Consider the following 13,108-nt stretch of genomic DNA (forward strand, 5'->3'; position numbering starts at 1 on the left):
ATAGGACATGCAGAATATATATGTATATGTAGAAGCATTGTGGGAGGGATAAGAAAAATGGATAGAGGAGGGAAGGAATCTTTACACCAGTCTCTCAAGTAGCTGCACTGGCTAGTACTGCTACCTGCTTCCAGACTGCCTCATAGAAAGAGGTTCACTGTGGAGAAATTCCTGTTTCCTTTTTCAGCTTGGGGGTTTCCCATCAGATAAACTTAAGTTTGATAAAAGTGTGGTAGTTCTTTGAGCATGTTTCAGTAGCTTTATTAGGAAACTTCAACATTAAGGTTTGAACAGATTTTGCTGTGAACTAAAGAACAAAAAGTCTGAGGTTGAGCACCTTATGTTGTGTTTTAGCAGGCTCAGGGTAGGAATTGGAAAACTTCTTTTAAATGAAATAGAAGTTTTTTGTTTAGGTTGTTGGGTTTGTTTTCTTCGCTTTACTAAAAATCTAGTCTGAATTCATATCTAGGGGGGAAAAACTGTTGACTGTTGTGTATTGTTTAGTTTGTTGAGTTTTGCTGTGTGGGTTTTTTCTTAATTAAAAGTAAAATAAGAGACCCCTCAGACTGGAATGGTTTCCTGATGTAGTGAAATGTTTTTACTTTTACTGGGATTTCTAAGGAACTGTATGCAAAGTAAAAGTGAGGCATGGACCCTTTACCCAAAGTCTAGAGTAGGTGCTTGAGATGTGGAGGGCCTTAGCTTCAGGCTGGCTCTGTGCCCTGGTCACCTTCCCTCTCCTGGAAGAATGCCCTGGGTACCAGGTGTGTTATGATGTGGGTGCCTTGATCTCTGCACAGCTTGGGTGTCTGTTATCTCTGTTGCACTTTGCAGGGATTGGATTGTTAAACACAGAAACTAGTACAGTTTTGATCTTTGGAAAAGTTGGAAAAAATGTGACCCTAAGTCAAACCCCAGTAATATTTATAATATTGATAGTAGCACAAAATATATGAAGAGTTCTAAAAGATGATGCAAGAGAACCATCCATTTGAAGGAATATTGTCTGGTATGCCAGCTAATAGAGAATACCAGTTGTTTGTTGTTTTCTTTAAAGTGTATATACAAAATGGATAAGCATTAAACAAAGGTACAAGATAGGTTTTTCTTCCTCTACATTCATAGTACTTATAATGACCTTGGTACTCTGATTAATGAATAAATGGAGTATTCAGCCATATCTGATAATGCAAATGAGGTGTGCTTAATTGACTTAGCACCTAACTAATCAGTATTTAATGCAGTCCTGAAAATTGCTAAGTTATTTCATCATGGAGGGTCAGAGCATGTGTGTAGAAAAGGCACAATCTAGGCTTTATACCTCACTACAAAGCAAGTATAAATAGCAAACAGTAATTGATGTTACCCAGAGGTTTTGGTCAGTTACCTGGCCTTGATCCATGCTTTCCTCAGCCATCTGCAAAATGTTTATAATTCTAGAATGAAACTTTGTTAATTGACATCATGTAGGCAGTTACACTAGAGGATCTGTTAGACTGCAAGCAAAACAGCTCTGTCATTGGTGGACCAGCAAGTTATATTGGGTTCCTTTTACTAAAAAAAAGTGTGGTTTTTAGTTGCCATTGTGTGACAGTCCCAGAACAGCCTGCTGGGATTTTATTCAAAGTGCATATCAAGTTACAGTGCCTGACTTGACACCTGCAAATATCTCTGCCCTGATTTTACTTGGCTACAGACAGTGATACAGAACTAAACAAGATAATTTCTTCCAAAATCTTTCCCTCTCAGCAGGGATTTTTCTATTGCTCACAGGAATGACTTAGTATTCAGAGCCAAAACACTGACATTTGAGGAAGTGGCCATCAATTTAGTTCCCTGCACAAGGGATAATCAATGGAAACCTTGCTTTCATCGTTTGTGTTCAAAAATCCCAGGTTAACAGCAGAAATCCTCTTGTTCCATTTTGCCATTTTCTGTGAGCTGGTTTTTTAGCATTTTTTTTTCCTTAATTTTAAAATATTAAAAGGTATTCCCACAACATCTTGATCAGCAAGTAGCAACTATAAGGATTTTTTTTTTAGGGTTTTTGCATTTATTTAAAAAAGCAGAGGGTTACATGTGCTAAATGAAAAAGTAGCTACGTGCCCTGAATCAACAGGAATGGCAGTACTGTCTGGATGTTGTTTCCACAGCCTTTGAGTTGCTGTTTTGTCTCTGATTTTTGGCAGCAGATGTCTTTAAGGGTGCACAGGATTTACCGTACTTCTCCCTAGTGGAAAGCAGCCCTGGGGCATCACAGGTTTTGCAGTGAAATGGATGAGAGTGGAGATGATGAGGCCTCAGCCTCTAAGCTGGGGCTGTGATCCTTTGCAGACACATCTGCCACAGAGATCCCTGCACAGGCATTTGCTGATTTTCCTGTTAAAAAGTTGGACAGTCCTACAAGTGATCTTGATCAATGAAGGAGCAAGTGTTAAAATGAGGAGATAGTCTATATTCAACTTTTTCTCCTTTGACTTTGTTCACCTGCTTGCTGATGTTGTCTTTGAAAATCATCATATATATACATATACATATAACAATGAAAAAGTGATTTTATTTTTTATTATGCATGTGCTAGAATGCTCCTTTCAGCTTTTGACTTATTTCAGTGATAGGCTTCAGACACTTCATGTTTTGTGAGTTGGAGCATTGCAGACCTACCCTGAATATATTCTGAATATATTGCTCAAAATCCAAATACTTGATCTGGCATCAGCATACTTCATTTAAATGGGTTTTAAACTTGATCTTTGTAACTCATCTGATGCATCAGCTGTAAGGGGTCAATGTATCAATTGTCAATCTTCACAAACTTCAGGAGCTTTGGAATTTGTTTGTGGAACAACAGAGCAGCCTAGCCAAGACCCTGCTGCTTTCAAATGACAGCTTTTACTTGGCAGTGCCGGAATTTCAGTGTGATCAAGAATGTACCATGAAGGTATTAACAAAACATTGTGTTTATTACAGTAATGCCTGAGATTTCAGCATTTTTGGGTCAGACCAATACTGCAAATTTTATGTAGACACCAACCAAGCTGTTAGCAGGGTTTGCTAAGAATTCTAACAGGATTATTGTAGCAGTGATGGTCTAAGGATAAAAGCAAGGTAAAGGTCACATGCAGAAGAAGAATTCTTAAGCTTAGGGATAACTAGCTCTATTCTGTAAAGTTTCTAGAGCAACGTAATTCTGTCATTAAAAATATTTGGAGCCCAGACTAGAGATTTTTCTATTAACATCTGTAAATATGAAAGTAGCTTTTGGACATCCTTCAGTAGGAACCCAGATGTGGCCTTTGTGTTTCAGTCTCTATTCTGCACCCACTCCCCTTTTCCTCCATGGTTTTAAGCAAGTTCATTCACCTGTGGGAAGTAAGTACAGGACACTTCATTTTCTACATGATATTGCACTTCGTTAAACTCTCTGAGTGTGCCCATCCAGCCAATTCCTTATCCACCAAGTGGTCCATCTGTCAAATCTGTCTCTCTCCAATTTAGAGATAAGGATGTCATGCGAGACTTGCACTATGTGTTGTGACTTCATGGCCACCCACACAGAAGAGCAATAATGGGTAATAGTCTAAGGGCTGTACCAGGCTAGGAAGTTTCCTAGTGATGTCCTTAGCCAGGGCCCCAGGGAGGCAGCAGACTTCCCTAAGAGGAGGGTCTCTCCACTATATTGGACCCTCTTTTCCCCTCAGAAGGGAGTTGCCTATAACTGTAACCCATTTTTCCTTCCTGGTGGAGGTGATTGTGATACAAGGGGTAGGCTCTTCTGACCCTGGAAGCACCTCTGATGTAGATGGACCATCATCCTCACCGTCCATTAACTGGCCTTCCACATCCAGAGACTCATACTGTTGTACAGAGGCACCTGGGAAGGTGAGGTGGTCAAGGAGGGGGTTTGCCTGCTGCCCTTAGCATGGACTTGCCTCCTTTAAGATCCTGCCTTCAGCATGGAGGGGGGAGGATACATAATCTCCTCAATCTTGTTGCTTATGGTTTTTTTTTTTCTGGTAGCCTTTCTTGTTTCTGTCTTGGGGAGGGCAGAGCATGGTTCCACCAGTCTCTCTCTTTCTCACACTCCCTGCTGCTCCTTAACCTTTCTACTTCTTGCAGCTCTGCCACCATGCTGAACAGATGTTCCACCTGGTCACACCTCACACAGTTGTTCTCACTACTGCCATCTCTGGAGCAGCTCCCCTTGGCGTACTTCAGCCGTGTCTTCCCTTTTGGTTGTTTATCACTGCACAGTCTGGAAATAATGTTATTTGATATGATATTTGATGGTCAGAATGTAGGGTTGATGAAACTAGAGGTGCTACCAAGGCTGTTATTGGGAAGAAGCAGAAAAGAGCAGAGTGTCTGCCCCTCCACAGCCCCTAACATCCAGCTTTGACGCAACTCACTGCACCTTCCTGGGCTGAAATGGTCCTGGGTGCCAAGCTGCCCACCTACACTGTTGAGAAGGTACCCAGACTTAGTCTATATCATGTTTTGGTTTCCTTGCCTCCCTATGTGGCTTTAATTGAAACTCCATGCTGGAGGAGAGCAAAGATGTGAGGCCAGGGGTCTGCATCTCCTGCAGAGGACAAGAACACAGAGATCAAAATCTTTTGAGTGCCTTCAGCATGCCGCAGTCTTCAGCAGTTTTTCTATAGATGGATCGATAGTGATGTGAGAATGGTTGTTCTTGTTTCTAGGAGGGCAGCTTTTCTCTGCACCTGGGGGAGAAACCCAAATATGCAGCAACTGCAAAATAGGAAGGAGGGAGGGTGGTTCTCTTTGCATTAGCATGCCAGCAGACATCAGATGAACACCTGCTCCTGAAGTGAGTTAACTCAATGGTCATAGAGGTCTGATAAGGACTGAGTTTAAATTTAACCCTGAGTGTCCTATGTTGGATTTGAGAGCCCATATTCTGTCTGTTCCATATACTTTGCTACTGGTATATGGTCTGCTCTCCATGTATACCTCACATGGCTAAATGAGGAAGAAGTCTTAATTTTCCAATGCAAAATGAACCACTTGAACTTTTTAGAGGTAGCACAGTTACAGAGAGAGAACAGTTATTCTCTGTAGATCAGAGGAGAAATCTTTTAGAAAATTCTCATATCCAGTATCATTGATTTAGAAACATATGTACATATGTATAAACATATGTACACACGTGTGTGTGTGTGTATATATGGCAGCTGTTTGCATAACGTAGCTCCTAAACTCTCATGTTCCCATAACACTCTTTCTTTAATAAAGACATGTTATGTGTCTGCACCTTTCTGGATTAATTCAAACCAAACGTCAGTGACTAAAGGGTGTAATATTAAAGATGAGATCATATATCATCGTAAGCAGTGCTTCTGATTGCCTGATATAATTGAGACGTGCCTTTCCCCAGCCTGGTCACAGACACCCCATGATTGCATCCCTATTTTGATCTGATTCAGTCACTTTCAGCTGATGAGCTCCCAAATTGCAACCTGAAGACTTGCTGTTAGTTTGTAAATGTTGTAGTTATGACTTTGTGTGGGGTGTAAGTGGTGTTTGGTTGATTGGAGGGATGAGAGATGGAGAGGAAGCTCTTTTCTGTTTAATATTTCTCATTAGCTTGTTGCCTCAAAGGTAAGTTTTTAGCATAACGTGCAGGAATTTGCCTACACAATATGTCCTATTAATGTAGATGAACTAAATATGGAAAAAACTCCCACTTCCATTGTCTCACTTTTTCTGTTCCTTGAATGCCCTAGTTAGACTTTTAATGAAATATTTCCTCCAGCTGTCAAAGTTTACACTATGATCCTAACTTTCTGTTTCCTAGCAACTCTGCATCCTTCTGCTTATAAAGGAGGGTGGCTTATACTTTTAACAAAGGTAATTCTAAGCCATGGCCAATGAAAAGCAAACACTGTGGAAGAAAATGTCATCCATACTTTAGACAGAAAGTAAAATGTTTGCATCAAAATTGCCTATCTGCTTTAGCATTGCGTATAACTTCTAGAAGATAGCTATTTCCTTATAAGTCTTTGCAGCTCAAATTCAAATTTTTAGTTGTGGTTGGCAATAAGGACATGACCACCCTCAACTATTTGGCTTTGAGACTAGGGATCACTGCTTGTAGAAGTTTCGTTTGGCAACTTCTTGTGTTTGTACATCACCAATGTGTTACTTGGAGGGTATTGGTTTTCCTATTTATCTTATTTTATTATTGTTGTATTTGGCTGCCCTGCTTTGAACCTGAGTTTTCTTACCTGCATGGTGGGTCAGCAGTCTGCTGAACTGGATTATGGTGAGATTGATTACAAGTCCAATGTTAAAAGACTGCAAAGGAACTGCATCTTTGCTCTGTATTACTTGTGTAAAGCAAGTCACTGAGATATCTTAAGTCCCTTTATTGTGATATTTTCTTAGCATTTCTCATGTATAAAATCCTATGACTTGAAGTATTTTTCTCCAGTCTCTCTCACTCCATTATGGTCATTAGTGTGTTGTGAAAGTGGAAGCTGATGGGGAAACATTTGAAATCAAAGTTCCTTTTAGCATATTACAGGCAGAACATGGATGGCAACTTTACATGTTCTGGAAATTCCCTAGTGGGAATTCTACTTCCACGAGGAATTTAGGAAGAGTTAAACATCTGATTGGTATCTGAGATTTCCTAAGTGACTAATGAGATGGCATAGAAACAAAATGAAAGCTGACTAGGGATTTACTTTTTGGTAATAGCTTTTCCACATTTAGCAATATCAATGTTTCTCTGAAGAGGAATTAAAGATCTTTCTGGTGTTTCAACAAACTATCTTTTCTGTTAAAAAGGTCAAAATTTTTACATGTTTGCTTTCTCACCTCTGAAGTGGCCATATGGCATCCATTGCTTGTTGGAAAATAGATACTCTGTAAGAGCAAACTTCAGTGAAAACATCCTGCTGAAAAAAGGGTTTAACTATAGAACATAGGAGCTGCTATGCTGGTTTATAGTAGTAATGTATTTAGCCTGGGATCTTGTCTTTCGTAGAGACTTAAAGATGCTAAGAAAGAGGAAAGGCTTTTTTTTCTGGATTTCAACACTGTAGAAAAAAATCTACTTCTAGAGGATATTTCTCTATCTTCTGCTACTGTAGTAACATATTCATTCTTATTTATTTTGGACAAGTGTTCTCAACCTTTCTCTCAGTCTGTTAATGTAACAAATTTTGTGTTTAATCTTGCTCTTTAAACACCACCCTACACAAGATCCCTAGTGTGTACATTAGAATTGTTTTTAACTGAGGTCACATATTATTTCTCCCATGGATACTTGCCTCATGCAGCGTTGCAAGATGGATGGCATTAAAACCAAGTTAATCTTAGTTTAAGATTTTATGTTTTAAAGTGGTCCTGTGTGTTATCCACCTAGCGTCATCCAAATCCTGATCTGACTACAAAGTATTTGTTATAACAATGGTTTTCTGTAGTGCTTTTCACTGTAGGATCTTACATGTTTTGTCATCATTAATGCATCTATTTTCAAGCTGCTCTGTAAGGAAATCTGATGTCTTCCCATTTTACTTGAGGGGAATGAAGAGGCAGAAACGTCAGGGTCAAAAAAAAAAATACTCATTTGAAACGCCTAAATGAAGACACTAAAGACTTGGATATTTCTGTGTCTACAACACAGAGCACTACAAAAATTTAAAGCACACATCAAGTTCAAACCTTAGAGGCTTTTAGTTGCAGCTGCTGCAGAGCTCTTACACAAGAGACTTCTTTTGTTATATGTTTCTGCTTCATCCCTGAGCAGCCTCATCCTGTGCATTGGCCCTTCTATCAAAAGCTACAAAAGACTATCAGAAACTCTGCTCATCCTGGTGTCAAGCCATCTTCAGCGTGAATGTATAAAGCTAACTGGTAGCAACCAAAGGCTTTCATTGAGTGAGCAGATCCTCCATTAATTAGGGAGGACATGCACCTTTGCCAGTGAGGTTCATCAGTATTTGCTGGTGAGGGAAGAATAGCACAATGTAGAAACTGCAGGCTGAGGTTAGTGCTGTGGGGAGAAGCATAGGCTTGCTACAGCACAGCTGCCTTCTTGGTGGTATAATCCAAACCACTCCTGGTTAGCACATTCACACAACACCTAGATAAAACAAAGAACTGCTGTTATTTCAGCTCTACAGGTAGAGATGTGAGACAGAAATGAAGTCTCTGTTTACAGCTGTGAAAGAAATTTGTGATGTGACAGACCAGTGGAAAGAGCTCCAGAATAATACCTTAATTGCAATTACTACAGCATCCCTTTGTTTCTGGTAGCCATGGCTTTTCCTCTCCTTTCCTTGAAGCCTTCTCGTTGTTCTTGCTCCTGTCCTGCTATCTCAGTCTCTCCACCCTGTGCACTGGCTCCCACTGCACTCTGCCCCTCTGCCTTCCTGCTCCAAACTGTACTGCACTCAACCTAACCCAGCTGCTGCAGTTCCCTGCCTTTTACTCTTTACTGTGGTGTACACTAGTTCCAGTGTTTTGTTTTCTTTAGTATGTTTCTGATGTGCAGTAGCACTCTCATCCATTGTTAAAGTGTTTTTACCTTAATACTTTGTCTCCTGAAGAGACTGCACTATTGCAAGGGGAACTCAGTCTTGTGCCTACTATCCTTCTGCCCTTCATATTATTACAATTTTATAGGCAAGATAGGGCCATGGAGGGAAGCTCTCTTTCTGCAGTAAGTTAGGTGCAGCACTTACCAGCACAGCCAAGACCTGTACTTATTGAAACTGGAAGCGTTACACTATGATTTTTGAAGTCGAGAGGATTAAAATTTGTCTCCTAGGTATGAAAGTCTTAATGCCTCTGACTATTTTGCTTCAGTATCTTTTTTCTTTTCCTCCTTTGGCTGAGCAAAGTTTTAAAACACGACTGCTCATCGGAATATGTAACACGGTAATATTGTAAGGAAATGAAGAGGGATAATACCTCTGTGACTACTGTGCTTAATGTGATGAAAGACAAGCTTTTAAAAACCTCTTTAAATGGGTATTCTGTAGGCATTTCTCCTGTCACTTTCTTTCTGCTTTGTGGAATTTATTAGATATCAATCCCCCTCTTTTTTGTTAACTTTACATAGTTGGTGTAATGCATGGGTAAAGGCAGTGAACCATCCCACAGATTCTGTAGATGTTTTTAGTGGAAAATTTGTAGGGTAGTATCAACTTTAATATCTCAGTGTTTGAGACTCACAATTCACATAGTCTTTCACAGACATGAAAAGAAAATCTGTCCCAGACAGAAATTTTTGCATGCTTGTAATCACTTTCTGTTCTTGACTGGCTTGCAAAACTTCTGCACTAACCAGAAGTAAGGTGGCACAATCCAAAAAGAGCTTTGAAAACTCCTTCAGAAGCTTTCTCAGAAGCTGGAAGGCAGGCAGCATTGAATCAAAGGCAAAATATTCTGCCCAAACACTCCATCTCATCATCATCTCATCTCAGTTTGAGTTGCTGACCTAGAAGTAGGCAGGCAGATGGATACATGCCGTTCTCCTTCTTTTTGCAGTGATAGAACACCCCAAGTACTTTTGTTACATCTGTGCTATGTTTGCTCAGCTTTCTAGTCAGATCCTTCAAATTACTCCCCATTTTCTGGTGCTTCTGTTTTTGTGACTGCTGAAGCAAACACACACTTTTGGGGCTGCTGTTTTTTCCCAAAGCCATGTATCCCCTACCCTCTCCCATCCCCTAAATCAAGCTGCAGTTTCGGATGCTTGGAAGTCGTGCAACTTCATGGATGATTTCAGGTGTCATTACAAACCGTGCCTCGTTACAGGAATACCAGAAACTTCCTGTATGATATGTGGTGTTGAATTCTCCAATAGAGGCTTATACTCCTGCCTGTGAGCCATTAACAAAGTAATTGCTGTTATCATCCCGTTAGTCCATTCTGAAATATTTTAAAAGCAGCTATTTGGTCACTTCAGCTGGCCCAGTATTCCACCACTGCAAAAGCTTACAGTTGAACATCAAACAGTACTGATTAGCTTTCAACTGCCTAATGCCTGAAATTACAAGTTTTGTGATTTCTTGATTTAAGCTAGAGCTGAGGAAATGCTCTTGTTTGCTGAACCTCATCAGGAGGAGTTGATGGAGGGGAGAGGAAACTTGCATAGCTTTGATTTCAGTACGACTTACTGTGCAGAACAGGATCCTATCCCATTATACTTGCAGTGAGATACATACATGATTAGCAGGCAAAAGACATTTTTCTTCAGAGTTTTAAAAACTTGTGGTCTGGCACAGATAGGTAGCATCGATTCTTTGGATCTCAGGGACTTGAAAAATGACACTGCAGCAGTCAGTGCTGACATTCATTCTTCATAAGCATCTTTGCAAGAGCTTTGTGGTTTTCCTGTCCTTGGGTTTAGTTTTTTTTCAAGATGTATTTGGCTATTGTGGAAGAGTGTAAGTAGGTTATCTTTAAACAAGAAAGCTGTTATACTGAGCACTCAGATAAAGTCCTGACTGCTGCGCATGATTTTTGAGTCAGTCTGGTAGTGAAGTCCAACACTTGAAGAGAAATTGCTGCCTTCCTGCAGCTCCAGATGGAGGTGGTCCATCTGCGATATGTGCCCATATATGCACCATACAGGGGAGAAAGTATAGAGTTAAAATGCTCAATTTTCAACAGGCAACATTCTTTAGAGCGTCTATAGGTACTACTGAATTACAGAGTTACGAGTGGAAAGTTTCTTTCTTTAAGTCATGAATATTTTTTAAAAATGGATCTCACTGAACTTACTTCTCCCTCACCCAAACTCTTTTGCCCAAAAAGGTTTATGAAACATGTAAACCATTTCAGTAATCAGATGATGTAGTGCACTCAGATTTATCCTTCTCCCCCTGCCTGCTAGCCCCTGTAAAGTTTGGAATATGCTCCCTTTCTTCCTCTCCTCCCTTTGTTTTATTCCACCCACTTATACACACGGCCTTCTGAAGAGTAGTCTAGGATCTAAAATGGGATTTGACCATTTTGCCAATACATGAAGTCTTTTTCCAGTAGATGTCTGATAGTTATTTTAATAATCTAAATATGACTTTTCTTTTTTAGCCTCTCAGTCTGCTCACATGGTGTTAATCATCTGGCCTGAGATATCTGGACTAAAAGATGAACAGTGCAGAAAGAGCTCTGTGCAAAGAACACTGGGGTAATAGTCATACCTTGTACGGTGCTCCAGTCACAAAGGACAAGATTCATATCATTCACCATTATATTTTCACAGCATTGATGTCTTTATTTGAGCTCTAGCCAGCAGAGACACTTAACAGTCAGGGAAGAGGCATAGATGTGTTTAGGTCATGATTTGTCTGATCTGTTTTAGATGTAGTAGATGCTAGCATCAGATGACTCATGCCCTGAGAATGCCCATTTTCGTCCATTGACTGGAAAGCCAACCTAAGGTGACTATCATAGATGGAGACATTGGTATTTATTCTGATCCTTCTCAATGTGTTTAGGCTAGTCATTGTGAATTTTGCAGCATTTTTCTTCAAAAAATGAAACATCATATATTAAGGTATGGCATCCAGTCATTATTAGCCAGCTGGATTGAGTTGAGATAATGAACTAATTACTAATCAACTCAAGGTACTGACCCTGCCTACAAGAGGCAGGCCATTTCCTCCTGGCTGCAGAAGATGCAACAGTGTCCTTGGTGCCACAGCCCAGGCTGGTGAGCAACGGCTGGTGACCCCGACGTGATACATCTGTGAGACCCTGGGAAGCCCTGACTCCCTCGCTGGAGCCGAGAGCCCGAGCGAGAGTCCTTTGGTGAAGAAGGTAAAGCCGGAAGCCCCGACGCAGTATTTGCGGGAGGGAAGCGTGCTGGAGTTGGATGAATGGACTGGGTCTCTGCTTACCTTAAAGCCTTTGTGAAAACAAAAAATTGTAAAACAAAAAGGGGGAATTATGGCATCTAATCACTATTACCCAGCTGGATTGAGTTGAGATAATGAACTAATTAATCCACTCAAGGTACAGACCCTGCCTACAAGAGGCAGGCCATTTCCTCCTGGCTGTGGAAGATGCAGCAGTGTCCTTGGTGCCGCAGCCCAGGCTGGTGAGCAACATTAAGGAGTGTCATGAGATTAATTTTTGCATCTTTATAAAAGCACAGACAGAAAGTTGATAGATATTTTTAATGTTCATAGTAAAAATGTGAAAAGGAGGAATAAAACATTATAACAAAATAAGCAAAAATGGAGCAATTTTCCTCTCTTCATTTCCTGCCTCACTTGAGACATCCTTGTAGTGTGTCATGTCTGTTCGTACCAGAAATGGAACTGCTCTGTAATTTTTACTGCATGTGATGAAATGTGTTTTCTTTAGCCAAAAGTAATTTGAAAAATTTAGTAAGTTCTTTCACGCATCTCTTTTGGGAATTGAATTCAGTGGATTAAGTAAAACAGGTAGTCGTGAGAGGGAGGAGGGATATTACAGGTTATCGCAGAAATGTATCTTTTCTCCTGTTTTATTTTCCTATCTGTTTGTTGGGTACTGAGGAAAATACTTTGAACCCAGTGAGAAATCTGTTTCTGTAGGCAGTATGTGATGAATGTGTGACTGAATAGGGGATTTTTTCCTACTCCTGGGAATGGTAGGATAATATCTAGAGGGAGGGAGAGTTTTTAACAATGCCAAGTAAAATTAGTATGTGAAGAGGATTAATGAAGGCAAAGAGGTATTTTGCTAGTGGATTTAAGCCAAGAAATAGCACTTGGCAGTAACAAAAATAGTTGATGAACCTGAAAGGAAAAAAATCTGGTTGGAAGGGAATAATTTGTTGTGAAAATGTTTGATGCCAGCAAAGTAGCAAATGTTTCATATAAAAAATCCTGACCTGCTGCTTAGCCCCTCTAACAACATTAGCTATTGATCACCCATCAGTAAGGCAGCTGTTTCCCTTTCTTTCACTTTAGGCATCAAGTTGAGCACAGGTTTTAAAGTTAATTGCTTAATGTAACTTCAGCTGTGGTTTCTAGGTGTTCCATTGAGATCTCTCTCTGGAGAGATAAGAAATAGGAAATTTCCATTCCTCAGATTCTTTGTGCTGAAAACCAATTCCTCTTTGTATACGTGAAACTCAAGG

This window comes from Tauraco erythrolophus, chromosome 1, assembly GCF_009769465.1.
Source record: "Tauraco erythrolophus isolate bTauEry1 chromosome 1, bTauEry1.pri, whole genome shotgun sequence".
Lineage (NCBI taxonomy): Eukaryota > Metazoa > Chordata > Aves > Musophagiformes > Musophagidae > Tauraco > Tauraco erythrolophus.